The 23,456-nt window shown below is 46.0% G+C and overlaps 1 protein-coding gene across 5 annotated transcripts in view; it reads right to left on the bottom strand.

Annotated features, from left to right (window-relative positions):
- HAUS3 (HAUS augmin like complex subunit 3) overlaps nt 1-22,671 on the bottom strand; it is a 100,325-nt gene extending 77,654 nt beyond the window's left edge. Inside the window, exons 1-2 of one of the 5 annotated variants that reach the window (XR_003854972.1) lie at nt 22,312-22,664; nt 20,968-21,003 (exon numbers count right to left, since the gene is read on the bottom strand). The gene's annotated coding sequence lies outside the window, so the exon portion shown is untranslated. Of the gene's footprint in view, nt 1-20,967; nt 21,004-22,272 lie in introns of all 5 variants that reach the window. The other 4 variants (XM_029592361.1, XM_029592340.1, XM_029592331.1 and 1 more) reach the window with 4 other exon arrangements.
- Nucleotides 22,672-23,456: the final 785 nt, after the last annotated feature.

The following is a 23,456-nucleotide window of genomic DNA, read 5'->3' as shown; positions in this document are numbered from 1 at the left end:
TCCCCGAGCAGTGACAGAAATAGCAACTGCTTGAATGCTGAGCCACTAACTGCCCCCTCTCCAAGGGAGGCACCAGCCGGACTTCATCACTCCACACCTCTGACAGCAGTGTAGTGGCGAGTCTCTCTCCAGGCGGCAATCAAAGGTTCTTGGGGCTGAGCATGACCCCTCCAGGTAAGTCAGGTGCTCCCTTGCCCAATATCACAATGAAGCCTCCAGTCCCGGTATATGCTGACACACAGGGCATGTAGGATGCAATAAGCTACTGCCTGGGAAGAGGGGCATCAGGGGAAAACACCTGAACCTTCATTTTTCACTTAGAAAGCATAGTGCAGGTAACAAAGTAGAGGAATCATGGAACAGCTAACACACACCCTGCTTCGTGCCGCCATCTTGCCCCTAAATTCGTTTGTCTTTGAATTTCCTTGGTCATATTGACATTTTTTGGGTTTTTGGGTAAGAAAGGGGAAAAGATGAAGCAAAATAAATTAAACAGAGTATTTTACTTTGTCCTTGAGTTGAGATGACAGTGCAAAAGAGAAATTTAAAATATAGATGACAACTGGAGTTAGCTGAAGGGAAAAAAAAGCTGAGTGAAGGAGTTGTAAAAAGGTTTATGAGCATAAATATACCAGAGAATGTTTTCAGGGCAATCAAGCTAGGCAGAGAGTACATTGTACAAATCAACTCCTCTTGTACCTTTCATCACTCCAAATGACAGAAATCTTCACTGATGTCAACTTTGCTGTCGTACCTCTGACTTTGTGTATGTAAACTGCCCCCAAAAACCTAGCCCACCCCCCAAACTTCACCCTTAGTTAAAGTTCCCCCTCTTACAGTGGTATAAATTATGAACTTACACATTGGACTCTACAGAGTCTCTCTCTCTCTGGACATTTGTGATAAAAAAGCAAGTTTGCTTACCATAAACAGTGTTTTCGTAGATAGCAGGATGAATTAGCCATGCTGTCTGGGAGCGTGCACGTGAACCGAAGTACGCAGAGATTCTCTCAGTGAGTCACAGAGCTTTGAACTCAGTGCGGCTGCGCAGTCGTCTTCCCACATGAACCCAAGTTCTCCCCTCAGTCTCTTTGTAGCCAAGCAAGTGAACCTACTTCCTGTGTGAGGAGCTGTTGGTCGGCCCCCAGAGGAATGGATGGAGCTATGGAAAGCCGAATGAGATATGCATACCATGGTTGTCTTGGCCAAGCTGGAGCTATGAGAATCATGTACGCTATGTCGAATAGATTTCTGAATGGTCCTTGATATTAGAGGGATGGGAGGGTAGGCATAGAGCAAGCCTTCCGTCCATGGAATGAGGAAGGCATCCAGAGCGTACCGACTCTTGCTGGGGTAAATGGAGCAAAAGACTTGAGTTTGCCGGTTTTCTTCCATTGCAAAGAGGTCGGTTGCTGGGAAACCCCACTGTTGGAAGATGGTGAGGGCTACCTCTCGATTTAAAGTCCATTTGTATGGGTGAAAAACTCTTAGTCGATCCGCCATGACGTTGTCCAGACCCGGCAAGTAGGTGGCCTGGAGGGATACATTGGTTGCCTCTGCCCAATGGAGTATGTGTAGTGCTTCCTGATAGAGTGTCCATTAACCGGACCCTCCTTCTTTATGTAAAACATGGCGACTTGGTTGTCTGTGTACACCATGAGGCGTTTCCCTTTGACCTGAGAGGAGAAGGTCTGTAGTGCTCTCCAGATTGTCCGTAGTTCTAGGAGGTTGATCTGGTATTTGGATTCCTCGGGAGACCACAAGATCTTGAGATCTTGTCTTGAGATCGGCGAGATGGGCTCCCCAACCTTTCCTGGAGGCATCTGTCGTGAGTATTAGCTGGTGAGGTGGAACCCGAAAGGGAGCTCCTATGGATATGTTGGTGGGAAAGAGCCACCATTGAATGTCCTCGACCATTGGTTTGGTTAGCAGTACTTTGGTTGTTAGCGGTTGTAGCAATTGAGACCATTGTTGTTTGAGGCCCCATTGTAAGCGACACATGTGTAGTCTCGTGTGAGGTTCAACAAGAATAGCTGCTGCCATAAGACCCAACAGCTGACGTACTCGACATGCAGAGGATTGAGATTGGTTGCGCAAGTGTTGTGCTAGGCAGGAGAGAGTCAGGAATCTGTCTTGTGGTAGGTAGGCTCTTCCCGCTACTGTATTGATGGTGGCCCCAATGAACTGCAGTGACTGGGTAGGCTGTAGGTGCGATTTCTCATAATTGATTAGGAAACCCAGGTTTTGTAGACAATTGATTGTGCGTACTGTGTGAGCTCTTAGATTATTTGGGTCTGAGGCTAGTAAAAGCCAATCATCCAGATAAGGGAAGATTTAGATTGACAGTTGTCTAAAATGAGCCACTGCCACGCATTTCGTAAACACTCTTGGGGCTGAGGAAAAGCCAAACGGTAGGACCTTGTATTGGTAGTGTTTGTTCTGGATCCGAAAACAGAATTAGAGCCAGGAGGATGGGTGCATGGGTATATGCAAGTACGCCTCCTTCAGTCGTTGGGTTGTAGGAGAGGGAGGATGTTCTTGAGAGAGGTTGCTTGGTCCCCACTTCCATGGACTCTAAGTCTGCAAAAAAAGAACTTAGGGCCTGTGAGATTTGCAGCATGGCCTTAGATGCCAGATTTCCCAGCTGCAGAGGAATCTGTCCACTACTGGATGGGGGTCTTGAAGGCAGTGCTGCCAGAAGAATGTCCTATGCTCCTGTGCGCTTTGAGGACCTGGTGGAATTATAGGAGACAGTCTATGTCTCTTGAGGAGTGGTTCCTGCATTTGAGGTGACAATCTCTTTCTCCTGGATACGGATGACAAGTCGGAGAAAAAGGAATCTCCACTACCCGAAGGACCCCTAGATGATGTGGAGTCAGGGTCCAACAGCAGTTCCACATCCACTTCAGGACTTTCTCTCGGTTGTTTGTGGTGTGTTGAATGTCCTGAGTATTCGGAATGTGTCGATGGGGCTTTATGGGTGTGAATTTTGGCTTGCTCCGAGTGTTTAGGATGCGATGAGTAAAAAAAGAACTTTCTCCGATTAGTTTTAAATGTGCCACATGCTAACTTCATGGAGTGCCCCCTAGTCTTTCTATTATCCGAAAGAGTAAATAACAGATTCACATCTACCCGTTCTAGACCTCTCATGATTTTAAACACCTCTATCATATCCCCCCTCAGCCATCTCTTCTCCAAGTTGAAAAGTCCTAACCTCTTTAGTCTTTCCTCATAGGGGAGCTGTTCCCTTCCCCTTTTGGTAGCCCTTCTCTGTACCTTCTCCATCGCAATTATATCTTTTTTGAGATGCGGCGACCAGAATTGTACACAGTATTCAAGGTGCGGTCTCACCATGGAGCGAAACAGAGGCATTATGACATTTTCCTTTTTATTCACCATTCCCTTACTAATAATTCCCAACATTCTATTTGCTTTTTTGACTGCCGCAGCACACTGAACCTACAATTTCAATGTGTTATCCACTATGACGCCTAGATCTCTTTCTTGGGTTGTAGCACCTAATATGGAACCTAACATTGTATAACACTATAGCATGGGTTATTTTTCCCTATATGCATTACCTTGCACTTATCCACATTAAATTTCATCTGCCATTTTGATGCCCAATTTTCCAGTCTTACAAGGTCTTCCTGCAATTATCACAATCTGCTTGTGATTTAACTACTCTGAATAATTTTGTATCATCTGCAAATTTGATTATCTCACTCGTCGTATTTCTTTCCAGATCATTTATAAATATATTGAAAAGTAAGGGTCCCTGAGGCACTCCACTGCCCCCTCCCTTCCACCGAGAAAATTGTCCATTTAATCCTACTCTCTGTTTCCTGTCTTTTAGCCAATTTGCAATCCACGAAAGGACATCACCACCTATCCCATGACTTTTTACTTTTCCTAGAAGCCTCTCATGAGGAACTTTGTCAAATGCCTTCTGACAATCCAAGTATACTACATCTACTCGTTCACCCTTATCCACATGTTTATTAACTCCTTCAAAAAAGTGAAGCAGATTTGTGAGGCAAGACTTGCCTTGGGTAAAGCCATGCTGACTTTGTTCCATTAAACCATGCCTTTCTATATGTTCTGTGATTTTGATGTTTAGAACACTTTCCACTATTTTTCCTGGCACTGAAGTCAGGCTAACCGGTCTGTAGTTTCCCAGATCACCCCTGGAGCCCTTTTTAAATATTGGGGTTACATTAGCTATCCTCCAGTCTTCAGGTACAATGGATGATTTTAATGATAGGTTACAAATAGGCAATATCCTATTCTGGATTGCAAACTGGTTAAAAGATAGAAAACAGACAGTAGAACTAAATAGTCATAGTTTTCTCAGTGGAGATGCATAAACAGTGGAGTGCCTCAGACATCTATACTGGTACCAGTGCTTTTTAAAATATTTATAAATGATCTGGAAAGAGGAACAAGTAGGTGATCAACTTTGCAAATAATACAAAATTATTCTGAATTGTTAAATCACAAGCAGATTGTGAAAAATTGCAGGACCACATTGAAAAACTGGAAGACTGGGCATCCAAATGGTGGATGAAATAATGTGGACAAGTGCAAAATCATGCAAATGGAGAGAAGTAACCCACACTGTAGTTACACAGTATAACTACTGTAGTTAGGTTCCAAATTAGAAGTTACCTCCTAGGAAAAGGATCTGGGCATCATAGTGGACAATACTTTGAAATCCTCGGCTCAGTGTGCAGCAGCAATCAAAAAAAGCAATGATAAGTCTTAGGAAAGGCATGGAGAATATCATAAAGATTCTGTATCGCTCCTTGATAAGGCCGCATCTGAAGTACTGTGTGCAACTCTGGTCACTGCATCTCAAAAAAGATATAGCTGAATTGAAAAAGGTACAGAGAAGGGCGACCAAAATGATAAAGGGGATGGAACAGCTCCCATATAAAGAAAGGCTAAAGAGGTTAGAGCCATTCAGCTTGGAAAAGAGATGGCTATAAAATCATGAATGGAATACAACAGGCAACTGTAAATCATTTATTTACTCTTTCAAAAAATACAAAAACTAGGGGGCACTCCATGAAGATAGTAAGTAACACATTCAAAACAAATCAGAGAAAATTCTTTTTCACTCAGCGCACAATTAAGCTCTGTGTAACACCCCTTATCTCCAAGCGCTTCTAGCATAGCATCCCATTCAGTACTGCATCCAAGGACCTTGTATAATAATACTTCTTGCATCCAGGATCGCCTATTGTAGATCCTGCACTGGGACTTCCTGGGGCGATGGCTGATGACATCACTTCTTGCCTAGGTATAAAAGGATGTCCTCTGCAACCAGCCAGTGCCTCAGCAACAGGTTCTCCTGCGCTAGTCATAGGTGCTACTTTGCTATGTTCCTATCTTTGTTCCGCCTTGCCATGTTCCTGCTTTGCTTCCTCATCTAAAAGTTACTTCTGCCTTGCCTTTCTATCCCACTTTGTTCTCCTGCCCTGTTTCGCCTTCCTGTCAGTCTTTTCTCAGACTGTTCTTCTGTTGCTAACCCAGACTGTCTTCTGACTGCCTGATCTCTGCCTGCCTTGGCCACTGCTGGACACCAAGTTCACTTGATCTCCACCTGCCTCGGCACCTGGTGGCACCAATCTTGCTTAATCTCTACTTGCCTCAACCTCTGCCTGGACATCGACCTTGCTACTTCTCTGCCAGCACTGACCCTTGCCTGTTCTCGATGCCTCCTGAACTCCACCGGCCCCGACTCCAGCCCACCTTGTCCTGACTCCTCATTCCTTGCAGCCTTTCAGAAAAGTCCTGCTAGATGCCAGAACCTGCGGGCTCAACCCAAAGGGGAGGGGGGCCACCTAGGCAGAAGACCTTGCCCTGTGTTCTGTCAGCTGCCGCCTGCCAGGGCCTGGTCTATGTTCGCACACTCCAGGCTGCATCAGTCTAGCAGCGGCCCAAGGGCTCACCATCCTCTGGAGCGTGACACACTGGAATTCATTGCCAGAGTATGTGGTTAAGGCAGTAAGTGTAGCTGGATTTAAAGAAAAGGTTTGGACAAGTTTCTGAAGGAGAAGTCCTTAAACTGTTATTAATGAAGTGGACTTAGAGAATAACAACTACTTATCACTGCTCAAAAACAGCATGAGGTATATTTACTGTATGAGATCTTGCAAATACTTGTGACCTAGATTGTCCACTGTTGGAAACAAGGTACTTGCTTACCATAAACGATGTTTTACGTAGCTAGCAGGATGAATTAGCCCTATTTGGGTGACATCATCGAACGGCGTGCTGAATCAGACATTTTCTTCAAGGAACAAAGTCTTTTGAGCTGCGCATGCACAGCACTTCTCGCGCGCAGCTCATGGCTCCTAAGCTTCAGTTGATCTCCAAGCTATGAGGCTTCAGATTTATAGTAAAGGAGCAGAAAACTACATGTCCAGAGAGGAGGGCGGGAAGCATGGCTAATTCATCCTATCTACAGAAAACACCGTTTACGATAAGCAAACTTGCTCTTTTCCGTCGATAAGCAGGCTGAATTAGCCCTGCTATTTGGGAGTCCCCAAGCATATTGTTAATAAGTGCAGTTATGGAATAAAATAGTGATATATAATACTTGCAGTTCCATACTGCACAAAATTTTTTTTTTTTACTCCTTGGTGGACATGGTTTTCTGATCTAGAGCACAGGAGAGAAATGCTTGACCAAGTTTGCTGTCTGAAGTTGCTGAGTGGTCTAAGCAGTAATGAGCTGTGAAAGTATGAACTGGAGACTAAGTCGCAGCTCTACAGATGTCTTCCATTGGTTCGTTTTTGAGATGGGCAATGGGAGATGCCTTTGCTTGAAGTTGGTGTGCTGAGACTGAGCTTGACAAGGGAGTTTGTGATGAGTTATGGCAGAACTGAATGCAGTTTGAGAACCAGTTGGATATGGTTTGTTTTGAGACTGCATCCCCTAGTAAGATTGGGAAGCCTTTCAAAAAGGTTGAGTTCTTTGTTTATAATAAGCTAGTGCTTTCTTGCAGTCCAGTGTATGGAGTTGAGACTCTTTTGTTAGCATGAGGTTTAGGCAGGGCCGGCGGAAGCACTAGGCGAACTAGGCGGTCGCCTAGGGCGCCAGCTTCCCGGGGGCGGCACTGCCCCGGTAAAATTAAGAGAGCCACGCTTTCAAGCATGTGAGTCCTTTGCTGTCAGCCTGGGCGGAACGCGGCAGGACAGCTGGAGTCAGCGGCACCGGGCGTGCTCTCTTCTTCCCGCCCCCCCCCCCCCCCGCGGTCCGGAAGAGGAAGTGGAGAGCATCGGGTGCCTGCGCGGGAAGAAGAGACCACGCTAGTGTGGTCTCTTCTTCCGCGCAGGCACCCGATGCTCAACCACTTCCTCTTCCGGCCGCGGGGGGGGGGGGGGGGAGAAGAGAGCACGCTGGGCACGACTGGAGTCAGCCGGGTGCCTGCGCGGGAGTCATCAGGTGTCAGCCGGGTGCCTGCGCTGGAGTCATCGGGTGTCAGCCGGGTGCCTGCGCGGGAGTCATCGGGTGCCTGCGCGGGAGTCTTCCCGCGCAGGCACCCGATGCTCTCCACTTCCTCTTCCAGGCCGCGGGAAGAAGAGAGCCTGCCGGTGCCGCTGAGTCAGCGGCACCGGCGTGCTCTCTTCTTCCCGCGGCCCGGAAGAGGAAGTGGAGAGCATCGGGTGCCTGCGCGGGAAGAAGAGGCCACGCTAGTGTCCGACGGGAAGAAGACTGCAGCGCGGCTCGGAGGAAAATGGAGTTTCAACCGCGGCCGATGGGACTCCGCCTCCGCGAGGGCTGAAAATGAAGAGGTTAGCGTTGGGAGAAGGCTGCTGCCGCCGCGAGTTCCCGGGGTGGGGGAGAGAGATAGTGAATGAGCAAGCAAGCATGTATGTTTGAGATCCTGTGTGTGTGAGTGAGAGATTGCATGTATGTGAATGATTGAGAGCCTGTGTATGTGAAAGAGAGTATGTCTGTGATTGAGAGCCTGCCTGTGAGAGAGAGAGAGAGCATGAATGTAAGTTTACCATTGGGAACCTGTATGTGTAAGTTTGTGTGAAAGAGTATGTGTGTATGATTGAGATCCTTTGTGTGTGAGAGAAATCATGTGTATGTATGATTAAGAGCCTGTGTGTATAAGTAAGAGAGAGATCATGTGTGTCTGTGTCTGATTGACAGCTGGTTTAGGTGATGGAGCATGTGAGTATGTGATTGAGAGCCTGTGTTTAAATGAGAGAGAGAGATCATGTGTGTCTGTGTGTGATTGACAGCTGATTTAGGTGACGGAGCATGTGAGTATGTGATTGAGAGCCTGTGTGTAAATGAAAGAGAGAGAGGACATGTTTGTAAGCATGTGAATGAGAGTCTGTGTGTGAGAGAAAAAGACAGCATGTATTTATGTGATTGAAAGCCTTTGTGTGTGTGTGTAAGCGTGAAAAGATAGACAGCATGTGTGTAAATGTGTAATTAAGAGCCTATATGAGAGAGAAAAAACGTGTATATGTGAGTACTGAGAGCATGTGTGTATAGGTGTGTCATTGAGAGCCAGTGTGAGAGAGAGCGCTGGTATGTGACTGAGAGAGGAGAAAGTTCCAAGCAAACCACCCCACCTCCTGCTAATTCAGAACAATCTCAGGACACCTGGATATCAAATGTTCCCAGGTATGCAGAGCAAAAAAAATTTTGTATCCTTATTATTTTTCATTACTGGGTCTTTGTGTCTGCTATTTTTAAATATTTTGTTGGTATCTGGAAATGTTTTATATGAGTTTTTAATTATTGGATATTCCACTCATCAGCTGTTTCGAAATATGTTCTTTTTGTTAGTACAGTTTTACTGCTGATGATTTTATATTTCTTGATTTGTTTTATAAGGATGGGTGATGTTTCTTTTTTCCTTTGTTACACTGCATACAGAGACTCTGGCTTGTTGCAGTTTCCAATTCAGTTTTTTCTGCATGCTTCTTGTTATGCGTTTTGGTCTCTTTATTCTATGTTAGGTGAGGGACAGCACGTGATTCAGGTGAGGTTTTCTGCTGGCGTGTTGTTTCTGTGTAGGACTCTATAGCAGCCTGACTTGGTCCGTTTTCCTAATAGGAGATGTATTGGTGTCTTAAGGCCTGGTGTAATATTTTCAGAGACTTAGTGTACTTTAAAAGTGTGATCTTACATAAAATGCACACATTTACTTGTATTTAGTTTTAAACATATTGTATGGCTCTCATGGAATTACATTTTAAAATATGTGGCGTTTATGGCTCTCTCAGCCAAAAAGGTTCCTGACCCCTGGTATAGAGCTTAGCCACTACTGCTGCTTCTGGTGTGTACTACAGCCTGCATGGAAGAAGAGTAAGAGAGCTGCTGGAGGGGGTAAGTAAAGATGGCTTTTTAAGTTCATTTTTCTTGATTGACTGCCATTTTAATTATTTAATATTATGTGATGTGTCTGCTTTTTTTGTTTGAGCAACAAGTATAGCTTTGGTTTATGTTTATTTTATATATTTTTATTTATTTATTTATAAAAGAGTTTCTATACCGTCGATAAGACAAATCATCTCAATGGTTTACATGGCATAAAAATGTCAAATAAGTGTTCTGTTATAAATATAGACTTCGTTATTTTCATTAATGCACAATGTAAGTTAATTGTGTGTGGAGGCGGGGGGGGGGGGGGGCGGCATAGCTGACGTTTCGCCTAGGGCGCCTAATACCCTTGCACCGGCCCTGGGTTTAGGGAAGAATATTTGAAGTGTGATGCATTGATTGATATGGAAAGCTGGCACTACATTTGGCAGGAATTTTGGATGAGTTCTTAGAACTAATTTATCATGAAAAAAATTGTAGGTGTAATGAACTAAGGCTTGCAGTTCACTTACTTGCCGAACTGAAGTTATCACAACTAGAAAAACTACTTTCCAAGTTAAATATTTCAAACAAGAAGATTGAATTGGTTCGAAAAGAGGTTTCGTTAAGTTTGATAAGGCTATGTTTAGGTCCCACGGAACTGGAGGCTTTCGGATTGGAGGGTGGAGGTTAAAAAGTCCTTTTAGGAAACGAGATTTTAAAGGATGTGAGGCTATGGAAGTGCCATTAAGTCGTTCATGATAGGCTACTATGGCACTTAGGTGAACTCTTACTGAGGAAGTAACTAAGCCTGATTTGAAAAGATGAAGCAAGTAGGTGAGGATTTCTGTAGACAAGAAGGAAGGAACCTTTTAAGTGTGGCACCACGAAGTGTACCTCTATTTATTTATTTTTAATTTTTCTATACCGAAGTTCCTGTATGAATACAGATCACACCGGTTTACATGATAACAAAATTCGCTTAGGAGCGTTACATATAACAAATAACATATGACATATAACATCCATTTGAAGGAATAATTTCTTCTGGTTGATGGTTTTCTGGATGCTATAATGATGCGCTCAATGTCATCTGAAAGAGTGAAGTCCTTTAAGATCTCGCATTCAACATCTAAGCTGTTACATGAAGTGAGGAGTGTAAGGGGTGAAGGAGGGTTTCATTTCCTTGGGTTAGAAGATTTGGATCCTGACAGAGGTTCTGTTTCGGAGTACTGTACTAGATAAGGGTACCAGGGCTGTCTCGGCCATGCAGGAGCTATGAGTATAATCAGTGATCGGTCCTGAATCAGTTTCTGAACTGGATATGAGAGGAATTGGAGGAAATGCATAAAGAAGACTATGTGAACCGGAGTGAAGGCCCTTAGCTAAACTTCGGTATATAAAAACATTCAAAAATAAATAAATGTGACCATGATATTAGAATGGCATCCTGTTTGTATCTGATGAGGCTGGGATGTACTGAGCAGAACTGTCAAACTTTTCAATTTTGTTCTGTTGCGAAAAGGTCTATTCAAGGGTGATCCCACTGTAGGAATATCTTGTTTGCAACTGCTTGGTTCAATGATCATTCATGGGGGTGTACTTGTATCCCCCCTTGGGCCTTCTGAGGTTGAGCTTTTTGTTGTGAAGCTTTAGAAGGTAACTTTCGGTGGTGTTAGCCTGCTAGAAGGATGTCTGAAGGAGGTTGGGAGGTCCAAGAGACCTGCTCCTGTCGGGGAGGAATGGTTCTTGGAGTTAGTTCTTCTTGTAAATTTATTGATTTGTGAAGGGAACGAGAAGAAAGCCCTGAGCATTCTGAACTACCACTTTCTGAAGGTGTTGAACTAATTGAAAATGGTTTTTGAAGGTGAAACCCATGGAGGATTCGATAATATATCCAAGATGGGGTCCTTTGTTAGATGAGCCGTTGATGGGGATTTGCTCTTATATTTAGACAACGCATGCGTAGTTTTGCGTCGTTTGTGCGTTGGAGAATTTGAATGATGGCGCAAGTGCGTTGGTGCATCGTGGTCTTTGCTTCGGATATGCGTCGGTGTATAGGTATGCACTGTTGCATCGCTTTTGTTTGGTCGTGGCGCAGTTTGCGCAGAGATGGAGTACTTCAGCTTATGGGCGTTGGATGTTGATGCGTCGTGTTTTTTCTTTGACACAGTATCTTGTTTAGGTGGTTGCACCGGCTGTTGCGTCGTGCGTCGGATATCTTGCGGCGCATGCAGCTACTTCTTCCCTCGATTTTACCTTTTGTGTCTCCGATGTGGACTGATGCTTTTTAGATCTCGGTCCAGCTGAAGAGGCTCGTCTGGGTAAATTTTTAGACTTTGTCCTGGACCCCAGGGATGATTGAATAGAATGTCCCGGGGTGGGGGCATATGAGCCCGAAGTTGAAGTGTGGTTCTGACAAAGGCTAGCTATCTTAGCAGCCCTCTGTTGCTGGGCTCTTGGGGACATGCGTCCACAATCCTGACATTACTCTTGGTCATGGTCGGGGCCCAAGCAAATATAACAATAAAAGAAAATTAGGTCTTACCTTTGTTAATTTTCGTTCCTGCAGTACCACTGATCAGTCCAGACTCCTGGGTTTTGCCCCCTCTAGCAGATGGAGACAGAAGTTTACAAACCAAAACTCCGCCTATATCTAGGCTGGTGGCACCTACAGTCTGGCAGTATTACTTAATGTCAAAGCAGAATGGATCCCAAACAAAACACCAAATTAACTATATACAGTAACCTAACAGTAACCGGCTCAACAACCCCCAAATGGGAAACAGAACCCGAGCCACCGATAACAGAACATACTTGACTGAGCTGTGAATGAGAGAAAAAAAGACAATCAGCATGGACTCTCCCTTCTCATGAAGCAAATCGGAAGCCGATCCAGTTGGCTGTGATACAGTAAAGACAATGAGAATCGGACGATCAGAAGAAGCCCTTTATTTCAATGCCCGACTCTGGCCGAGTTTCGCTCATAGAGCTGCCTCAGGGGCAATTCAATTAGCAGGACTTAAAATATGCCTGCAGGGCTGCTATCACACTGTCACAATGTCACAATATCATTAGTGTCTGCAGAACACTCTGACATTCTTTCTGCTAGCTGTCTGTCTGGAGCCTGAACATCCAGACGATAATGTCGGGCGAATGTATGTAAAGACTTCCAAGTCGCTGCCCTACAAATCTCCTCTGGGGATACATGGTGGCATTCCGCCCAGGATGCCGCCTGGGAACGTGTAGAATGTGCACGCAGACCCTCTGGTAGAGGCCTACCCTGCAACAGATAAGCAGAACAGATAGCCTCCTTCAACCAGCGAGCAATGGTGGTCTTGGAAGCAGCATTACCATGATGAGGTCCACTCCAAAGCACGAAGAGATGGTACGACACCCGTAAACTGTTGGTAACTTCAAGGTAATGTAATAACGCCCGGCGGACATCCAACCAGCACAAGTCCTTGGACAAGGGATCCGCGCTGTCCAAATCTGAAAACGAAGTAAGTTCCACAGTCTGATTTAAATGGAAGGCAGATACCACCTTAGGTAGAAAGGAAGGAACTGTACGAAGCGACACCCCCATCTCCGATATTCGTAAGAAAGGCTCCCGACAAGACAGAGCTTGGAGCTCGGAAACCCACCTTGCCGAGACAATCGCCACCAAAAACACTACCTTCAGCGTCAAATCCTTTAAGGTGGACTTACGAATAGGCTCAAAAGGAGCGCCGCATAAAGCCATCAATACCAAATTCAGATTCCAGGAAGAACAAGGCCTGCGGAACGGTGGACATAAATGCTTAGCACCCTTAAGGAATCGAACCACATCTGGGTGAGATGCCAAAGACACACCGTGGACCTGACCGCGTAATGACGTCAGGGCCGCCACCTGAACACGCAAAGAACTACAGGATAGACCCTTCGCCAAACCATCCTGAAGAAAAAGTAAAACCTCGGGCACGGATGCATGCGAAGGCACCACTTCTCGCGCAAAACACCACATCTCAAACACTTTCCAGACCCGCACGTAAGACAATGATGTAGACACTTTGCAGGACCTTAGGAGGGTGGTCACTACCGCATCCGCATACCCCCCGGACTTCAATCTGCACCTCTCAAAAGCCATGCCGATAGACAAAAGTGCTCAACATGGTCGAAACAGACGGGCCCCTAGTAGAAGATCCGGTACATACGGAAACCGAATGGGCTCCCCTAAGGCCATGTTTCGGAGATCCGCAAACCAAGGGCGGCGCGGCCATTCGGGAGCTACCAGTACCACAGCTGCGGGGTGCAACTCTATGCCCCGCAGCATCCGGCCGATGAGAGGCCATGGAGGAAAGACATAAAGTAGGACATCCGTGGGCCATGGCAACACCAGGGCATCCACGCCCTCCGCTCCTGTTTCCCTGTGATGAGCGAAGAAACGTGGAGCTTTGGAATTTCTGAATGTTGACATGAGATCCAGAGCGGGCATCCCCCAACGTGCGCAGATGAGACGAAACGCGGCGTCCACGAGTTCCCAATCTCCGGGATCTAGGCGATGGCGACTGAGGAAGTCCGCCTGAACGTTTTCCACCCCAGCAATATGCAAGGCCACAATGCTGCTCAGATGTCGTTCCGCCCACGCTATCAATTGCCGGGCTTCGCACACCACTGGTTGACTCTTGGTGCCCCCCTGACGGTTGATATAGGCTACTGTGGTCGCATTGTCTGATAGGATTCTGACCGCTTTGCCTTGAACTAACGGAAGGAAGCCTGGAGGGCTAGACGAACCGCCCTGGTCTCTAAGCGATTGATGGACCAAGTAGCTTCCTGTGGGGGACCATGTCCCCTGTACCGATTTTCGGAGGCAGACCGCTCCCCAACTGGACAAGCTGGTATCCGTCGTGACCACTGTCCACGCGGGGACCACCAAGGGTACTCCTCGGCTCAAGTTGTCTGGACATAGCCACCAATCCATGCTGGACAGAGCAGACTGTGTTAGCGGTAACGGTAGATGAAATTGTTCCGACACCGGATTCCACCGGGAAAGTAACGCTGACTGTAAGGGTCACATATGAGCAAAAGCCCAGGGAACCAATTCCAATGTCGAAGTCATTGATCCCACCATCTGAAGGTAATCCCAGACTATTGGTACGGGCTTGGCTAATAAGCGCCGAGCTTGACTCTGTAATCTGATCATGCGTTCCCGCTACCATTCTCCGACGAGTGTTGAACAACGCTCCCAAAAGCTCCAGAGATTGGGAAGGAACCAGGTGATTTTGGCTGTATTGATCACCCAGCCGAGCTTTTGCAACAAGTGAATCACCCGGTGAACCGCTTCCTGACAGAGTCTCTCCAACTTCGCCCGTATCAGCCAATCGTCCAGATACGGGTGTACCAGGAAACCTCTCTCGTTCACACACTACAGGATGGGCTCTACCAGTACACTACCTCCTGGCTCCTATTTGGGTGCCGCCTCTCTTTCTGGTTGTGCCACAGGATTCCCACAGCATTAAATCTGACCCGCCTAATGTATGACTACTGAATTTCTGGAAGTAGATCCTGTGAAAACAGTGTGTAAGCAACCGGGCATCATAGGAGCCTTACACTAGCAAGAAAAAAAGACATTAGCATTATCTAATAGCTAGACTTTGCCTCAGCTGCCCCCTGCCCTCCTCCCACCCCCCCCCTTTACTTTGACACTGGAGGCACTCAAGTCATTTCGCTGATGCTGCCTCTGCTTACGCCTACCCCTTACGAAGATGCGCTGCTACCACCACCATAATCTTGGTGAACATGCGAGGCGCGATGGCAAGGCCGAATGGCAACGCCTGGAACTGGTAATATTGACCCATCACGGTGAACCTTAGAAATTGTTGGTACGCTGCCCGGATTCCGATATGAAGATACGCTTCTGTGAGATCCAGAGATGCTAGAAACTCTCCCTGCCTCACCAACGCGATCACGGAACTTAGGGTCTCCATACAAAAACGGGGTACATGGCCGATAAGGCTCGACCCCCTTTGAATGAGGACTCCGGCGCATTCCACTCCAGGTCAATAAGCTGTTGTGCCGCCTGTAAGAGGGGAAAATGGTGGGACGTCTGTCGAAGGCCCTCCAGCAGAGGGTTCATTCTGGGTTCCTCCGGGGTGCCTTGGCCGGGATAGCGAGTACTAATAGGCATTGAGACACCAGGTCCGGAAGCTCATCCTTTGAGAAGAAGCGTCTCATGGTTCGATGCGGCTCTGTCCCCGAGGGGAGTTCTCCCTCCTCGAGGGGCTCGACTTCTTCCTCGGAGAAATCCGTGTCCCCGTAGGTGGGGCTTCTGGGTGGTGGGAGCCTGTGCCTAGGCCTCGAGGGTCCTGGGGCATGAGGGTCTTCCGGTGCATATGGCTGGTCCGCCCGGGGTTCAGTCTGCATCTTGACAAAGGCGTGGATCCCTTTAAATAACTCTACCCAGGAGATCGATGCTGGGTCTAAGTTGAGGGGCGCCGGTTCCCTGGGGGTTCCCGTCTGTGGGATGGGCTCACTGGGGCCAGCTAGGTCCGGGGTGCCCCCTGAGGAGCTAGCACTGGACGCCGGGTGAGACTGGCCCTGGCCTGGTTCTCCCAGGGCCTCCTCACAGTGTGCGCATAGGGCGTCTGCTTCTTCGCTCTGATGTGGCATGCTGGGCAGAGGCCTTGAGCTTTTATGCCTATTTCTGGAGGTGCCGCTTCTGTGGACGCGTAAGCTCTTATGCGCTCCATTGCGTCTGGTATGTGCGCCAAGCCGTAGATATGCGCCTAGTGCTGTGCGCGAAGCTTATGCACGGAAGTTTTAATGTGAGCCTAAGAATGTGCGCCCAAAATTTGTGCGCCCATAATACGCGCCCAATTTACAATACGCGCCCAATTATCGGCGCCTATAATATGCGCCCAATTATTGGGCGCCTAGCTTAAAATATGCGCCCAGCTATTTTTGGGCGCCTATAATATGCGCCCAATTAATCTTGTGCGCTTAGCTTAATTTGTGCGTTCGATCGGGCAGCGAACAAGGCCAAGATGGCAACGGCGAGCGTGCGGGCAATATGGCGACCTCCTTGGAGGGTCTCCACGTGGGCAGACCCTGCTCCTCCTCAATCTTCGGAGACCGGTTAAGTAGAAGATGTACGTCTTACCTTGTCTTCGGCGCTTCCCGGTTTCGTCCCGGGCGGTCTCCGGCTGTGGGGGGAGAGGGTAAATACCTTCACCGCCGCGCTCGAGGGGGTGCACCCGCTGCCTCTCAGCCACGCCTGAACTCCTCTCGCTCGGGGGCTAAATCCTCGCCGCGATTCGGCTCCAGACCGAGGCTGCCTCTATGCCACGCCCGAACCCTTCTCGCTCGGGTGCTAGGTCCCTGCCGCGATTCGGCCACCGGACCGAGGCTCTTACCTCCGACGGACCACGGAAATCACATCGGGAAACTCAACTGGGGGAGGGACCCGAGGGTATCACCGCAGGCGTGCGGGGCTCGTCTTCAGGTAGGAATTTGTTCTTTAAATTTGGTCTAACGCTCGGAGAGCGTGCAGATAGCTCCTAACTGCTTTGGAGATGGAAAATACTGAGCATCTGCACTTCCTGCAGGGGTATATGTACTAGGTGCTGACGTCAGATTGAAATCTGATCTGTCTCCAACTGCTAGCATGAGTACACTATACCCATTAGTCCTGAGTCCATCTGCTACACGCTAGGAAATAACAGATTTACATTTACCTATGCAAGTGTTTTCATGATTTTGTAGACCTCTATCATATCCCCCCCTCAGCTGTCTCTTCTCCAACCTGAATAGCCCTAACCTCTTTATCCTTGACTCATCTCCTTTTTACTGAGGACTGCGCTTCAAATCCATCCTTTTTAAAATTTACTGATTTCACCAATGTGGTCCAGGTTCTGATCATCTCACGCCTGGATTACCATAATTATCTTTATATTGATTTAGCTGAAAAGCCACTTCATGATTTAGCTAATTCTGAATTCAGCTACTAGAATTCTATCCAGGTTGAACAGTCAAGATCATACAACTCCAGTGTTAGCCAATTTACATTGGCTTCCCATTTTATGGCAGGCTCATTTAAAAACTGTATTACTTGCTTTAAAGCCCTTCGGATTGAATGGTCCAGTGCATCTACAAATATTACTGGAGCATTATTCTCTATCTTGGGACCTTAGATCCTGAAAAGGTTCCTGCCTACATAGAAACATAGAAATGACGGCAGAAAAAGACCAATCGGCGCATCTAGTCTGCCCAGCAAGCTTCCACACTTATTTTCCCATACTTATCTATTTCATCAACCACCAAGTTCAGGGCCCTTATGGGTAACTGTTTGATTCAAATTTCCTGCCATCCCCTGTCATTGATGCAGAGAGTAATGTTGGAGTTGCATCAAAGGTGAGCATAAGGCTTAATGGTTAAGGGTAGTAACCGCTGCATCAAGCAAGTTACCCCGATGCTTGTTTACCCAGACTGCACAGATCAATCCCTTGTTGGATGTTGTCTGAATGTAAATCCTGTTTTCCACATTTCCCCCTGCTGTTGAAGCAGACAGCAACGCTGTATATACATTCAAAGTGATGTATCAGGCTTAATTGGTTTAGGGTAGTAACCGCCGTAATAAGCAAGCTACCCCCACGTTTATTTGTTTACCCAGATTGTGAAGTTCAGCCCTTGTTGGTATCTTCTTTTCTCAGAGTGGCATGTTTTTCTCAGAATTGTAAATACGCACTGTCATTCGATTTATGTATTACCCAGAATATAACACGGTTAGGCTTGCCGATCAAATAACTTGGCCCACTTTAAGAAAATAATGGCTATTCACCCAAGCCTGATCAGATATGATTTCAATTTGTAAAGCGGTTGGCATGGCATTTAATCACCTAGTTTAGCAGCATCCTATTATTGCCACTCTGTTTTACCATCTTATTACAGCCATGCTGTTTATCTTATTTTTTATTTTAAGTTCATATGGCTATTTTTGTCCAGTTGGTTTACTGACCAATTGGAGTAATAATATATGGTTACATGAAGTCTGTCCTATTTATTTTGTTTACCATTGTTTGATTTATTGATGCTTATTTGCTTTATCTTGTAATATTTTACCTTGATTATTGTACTGTATGTTTATTATACTTGACATTGCTTACTTGCTTATATACTCAATACGGTACTGTATTCTGAATAGCATATTTTATTTTGTATTGTGAGTTTATGCTTTTTGTACTTCTCGGATTTTATGTAACATGTATAATAAATAATTTGGTAACTGGTTGGTACCAAATCTGCTTCACTTTTTTGAAGGAGTTAATAAACATGTGGATAAAGGTGAACTGGTAGATGTAGTGTACTTGGATTTTCAGAAGGCGTTTGACAAAGTTCCATGAGAGGCTTCTAGGTAAAGTAAAATGTCATGGGATAGGTGGCGATGTTCTTTTGTGGATTACAAACTGGCTAAAAGACAGGAAACAGAGAGTAAGATTAAATGGACAATTTTCTCAATGGAAGGGAGTGGGCAGTGGAGTGCCTCAGGGATCTGTATTGGGACCCTTACGTTTCAATATATTTATAAATGATCTGGAAAGAAATATGACGAGTAAGGTAATCAAATTTGCAGATGATACAAAATTGTTCAGAGTAGTTAAATCACAACCAGATTGTGATAAATTGCAGGAAGACCTTGTGAGACTGGAAAATTGGGCATCGAAATGGCAGATGAAATTTAATGTGGATAAGTGCAAGGTGATGCATATAGGGAAAAATAACCCATTCTATAGTTCACAATGTTAGGTTCCATATTAGGTGCTACCACCCAAGAAAGATCTAGGCGTCATAGTGGATAACACATTGAAATCGGTTCAGTGTGCTGCAGCAGTCAAAAAAGCAAACAGAATGTTGGGAATTATTACAAAGGGAATGGTGAATAAAATGGAAAACGTCATAATACCTCTGTATATCGCTCCATGGTGAGACCGCACCTTGAATACTGTGTACAATTCTGGTCGCCGCATCTCAAAAAAGATATAATTGCGATGGAGAAGGTACAGAGAAGGGCTACCAAAATGATAAGGGGAATGGAACAGCTCCCCTATGAGGAAAGACTAAAGAGGTTAGGACTTTTCAGCTTGGAGAAGAGACGGCTGAGGGGGGATATGATAGAGGTATTTAAAATCTTGAGAGGTCTAAAATGGGTAGATGTGAATTGGTTATTTACTCTTTCAGATAATAGAAAGACTAGGGGGCACTCCATGAAGTTAGCATGTGGCACATTTAAAACTAATCGGAGAGAGTTCTTTTTCACGCAACGCAAAATTAAACTCTGGAATATGTTGCCAGAGGATGTGGTTAGTGCAGTTAGTATAGCTGTGTTTAAAAAAGGAATGGATAAGTTCTTGGAGGAGAAGTCCATTACCTGCTATTAATTGAGTTGACTTAGAAAATAGCCACTGCTATTACTAGCAACAGTAACATGGAATAGACTTAATTTTTGGGTACTTGCCAGGTTCTTATGACCTGAATTGGCCACTGTTGGAAACAGGATGCTGGGCTCGATGGACCCTTGGTCTGACCCAGTATGGCATGTTCTTATGATCTGGATAATTTTGTAACAGCTCACAAAAAAAAGGAAGTGATAATCCCCTTGTACAGGTCCTTGGTGAGACCTCACCTGGAGTAGTGTTCAGTTCTGGAGACCGTATCTCAAAAGGGACAAGGACAGGATGAAGGTGGTCCAGAGAAGGGCGACCAAATTGGTGTAGGGGTCTCCATCAAATGACTTATGAGGAGCGGTTGAAAGACCTAATATGTTTACCCTGGAGGAAAGGAGGTGAAAGGGAGATATGATACAGACCTTCAGATACCTGAAAGGTTTTAATGATGCACAATCAACAACAAACCTTTTCCGCTGGAAAGAAATCAGTAGAACTAGGGGCCACGAAATGAAACTCCAGGGAAGACAACTCAGAACAGTCCAGGCATTCCAGGCATCTACTAGCCTCTTCACGAAGAGGCTAGTAGATGCCTGGAATGCCCTTCCAGAGGAGGTGGTGAAGTCAAAAACAGTGAAAGAATTCAAAGGGGCATGGGATAAACATTGTGGATCCTTTAAGGCTAGAGGATGGGAATGAATAAAAGAGTGCCTGGGGGTAACTTGCTAGTGTGGCAGTTACTACCCTTAACCAATAAGCCTTCATACTGTTGATCCTACTCCATCAGTACTCTCTGCTTCAATGGCAGGGGGAAAGAGGAAAAGGGGAATTATATTCAGACAGCAAACAAGGGCATTAAAATTTGCAGTCAGGGAAAACAAATAAACATAAGGGTAACTTGTTGATGCAACTGTTTCTACCCTTAACCAATAAACCTGAAACTCTTGATACAACTCCAACATTGCTCTCTGCTTCAACAGCAGGAGGTAACAAGGAATTGGACTAATACAGCAACCAACAAAGGCCCTGATTTTTGTCTGTCTGGGAAACTAAGTATGGGGGTGACTTATATAGTGCAGCAGAAGTTACCATAAGCTTGCTGACAGACTGGGTGGATCCTTAGTCCTTTTCTGCTGTCATTTCTATATGTAAATTAGAAGGCAAACACATACATAAGTTACACTAGGTTTCAAAGAAGAAAATGCATGCATCTCACCCAAAACAGGGGGAAAAGTACACAGGTCCCTCGTGCCTGTGGGAAAAGATAATTTTCAAAGTTACCTCTGCAGATAGAACAGTTTTATGTGCAGAAATGGTCTTTTACAAAATCAGCCCCCTCCCAATATATGGCTAAAGGCATGCAAATATGTTATGCTTATGCATGTCTGCACACAAGTTTGCAGGTGTAATTATGTGTGGAAAGTCTAGATAGAATAATTTTCAAAAGGGAAACTATGTACTATTTCATTTATATTCCACTTTTCAGGCACTTCAAAGTGGATACATTCAGGTACTATAGATAATTTTCCCATTTCTGTATATGGGAAGAATGTCTAGTATGTAGACCCCAAAATGGGGAAAAATTCCTTTACGACAGAGATTCCCAAACTTTCTGGGTGTGCAGAAACCTTTTTGAAGTTAGGAGAATCCCCAGACTGTTCCTACCACTCCTCTCACAGTCCATACCACCAGTCTGTCTTTTCCCCTCATCTCAGCCCCAACATTCTCTTTTTTTTTTTTTACTATCTCCCATCCCAACCCCACCAGTCTCTCTTCCTTCCCAACTCACTGCACTAATCGTGTTCTCATCCCACTTCCACCAGTCTCTCTATCTAAGTTCCTCCCTCACTACCCCGTAGCTTGTCACTAGTCTTTTTTTCCTCTGCAGCCCCTCCTCCCCAGTCTCTCTCTTCTTCTCATTTGCAGTATATTTCATCAGCCCTGTCCTACCAATCTTTCTCCCCATCATGCCCAATCTCATAAATCTTTCTTCCTTATTCCTCCCACCGTTTTCTTACTCTCGATCCACATTCCAGCCAAACCACTCTCCTGCCTTCGCCTGCACCAGTCACTTATCTCTCCCCCTTGCAACCGCTCCCCACCAGTCTGTTTCATTAGTCCAGCAAAACCAGTCTCCCTTCTTTTCCCGCCCCACAGGCGAGCCTCATCACTCTCCCCTCACCTTATTGCTGTAATTACTAGAGAACCCCCTACTCCTGCTCAACATCGGGCCCAGACCGAAGCTGAACTCTCAACCAGCCAGAGCCGCCATTCCCCCCCGAGAAATGAAACTTTGTGAGGGAGGGGAAAAAAAAGGTTTATTTCTTTCGGAGCTCACGTTGGGAATCACTACTTTAATACTTAGAATCCTTAATAACTACGGCCCTTGTGATGTCGACGTCCATTATCACACGGACCTAAAAAGGGGGGGGGGGGCGTCAAACCACAACCCCCCTCAAAATAAAAAAAAAAACCCCAAACTTTCTAGTCAAAATATAAACAGATCCAAGTCGAAGCAAACCTCTCACAGCGGCCCCTTTACCGACCTTACCACACTCACCGAAACAGGTTAACGTCTCAGAAGCCGCACATTTACACAGCGACAATCGAAGGCACAGCGCGCGCGAAACCACATACGGACCAATGAGGAACAACCAGGCGCGTACATCTTTCTCGCAACCAATCAGCATGAGCCCGCCCATATTTCATTCCGTTCAGCAAGCAGTTGGGTTAGATTGTGCTGTTTCACGCCCAACTAGGCTATCTCTCCCGTCCTGTTGGGCGGGTGAAAATATTTGTGTGTGAATTGGGATAGTTTTGGGCAAGGCAACTGGGCAGTTGAGTGCTAGGAGCTCTCTATGTTACTGGCGCTCTTTTTCTTTGCTTCGGGCAGCCCAGCCACCAGTCGCAGAGTGATGACTCTTCGGCAGCAGCCAATCAGAGGTGACAGGAAGAGTAGTAAATAATGCAGAAGGCGACTGTAGGTACGGAAGCTGGAAGGTGCAAGTAATTGCTGTACTTATTGTCTGCTTTTACCTCCATCGTGCTGTTTCAACTTTTGAGAAAACGGAGCTTTCTGCTTTCATCACTGAAGCTGCTGAATTCTTCCTTTTTATTGGCCTTGAGTCCGAAGCTGCTGATCTCCCCACTTTACCCTGCTGAAGTCTCCTAACCCAGCTGCTGCCTGGGAAGGAGAAACGGACGTAAGAGGCGAGATTAAAGGAATAAGTTTTGTTTTTTTTTTGTCTGATTGAAGATTTGCTTCCTGCGGGAACTGGGAAAGAGAGTAGCACTGAAGGAGAGGAGGAGGATGAACCCCAATGAAAAGAGGACAAAGATAGAAGCTACAGTGTAAGGATACTGATGCAGTGTTAAGAATAGATTCTTCGTCATCCTGCCAGACCAATCCATTTAAGTGGGGTTCATCCTCTCAACCAGAAGATGGAGGCAGAATGCAAGCTTTCTTGCCCTGACGACCCGCCCTATATAGGCTGGTACAGTAGGGAAAGTAATCGGTAGTTCTCTGCCTCCAGCAGATCTTAGGAGTCAGCTGGTTCAGCAGGAAGAAGCTCTGAGGAGCAAGGGCCTTCCTTAAGGTCATGCTGACTAGGGTCCCGTGGCCAGGGCTAGATAATTCTCTGTGCTTTGTGGAATTCATGCTGGCCATGCATAAAGTCTGTTACCAAATGAAAGGCAAGCAAATGC

The sequence above is a fragment of the Rhinatrema bivittatum genome, chromosome 1 (genome assembly GCF_901001135.1).
Source record: "Rhinatrema bivittatum chromosome 1, aRhiBiv1.1, whole genome shotgun sequence".
In the NCBI taxonomy this organism is placed as follows: Eukaryota; Metazoa; Chordata; class Amphibia; order Gymnophiona; family Rhinatrematidae; genus Rhinatrema; species Rhinatrema bivittatum.
Note: the sequence above shows the minus strand (reverse complement) of the source record. Positions and strands in the feature narration are given on the sequence as shown.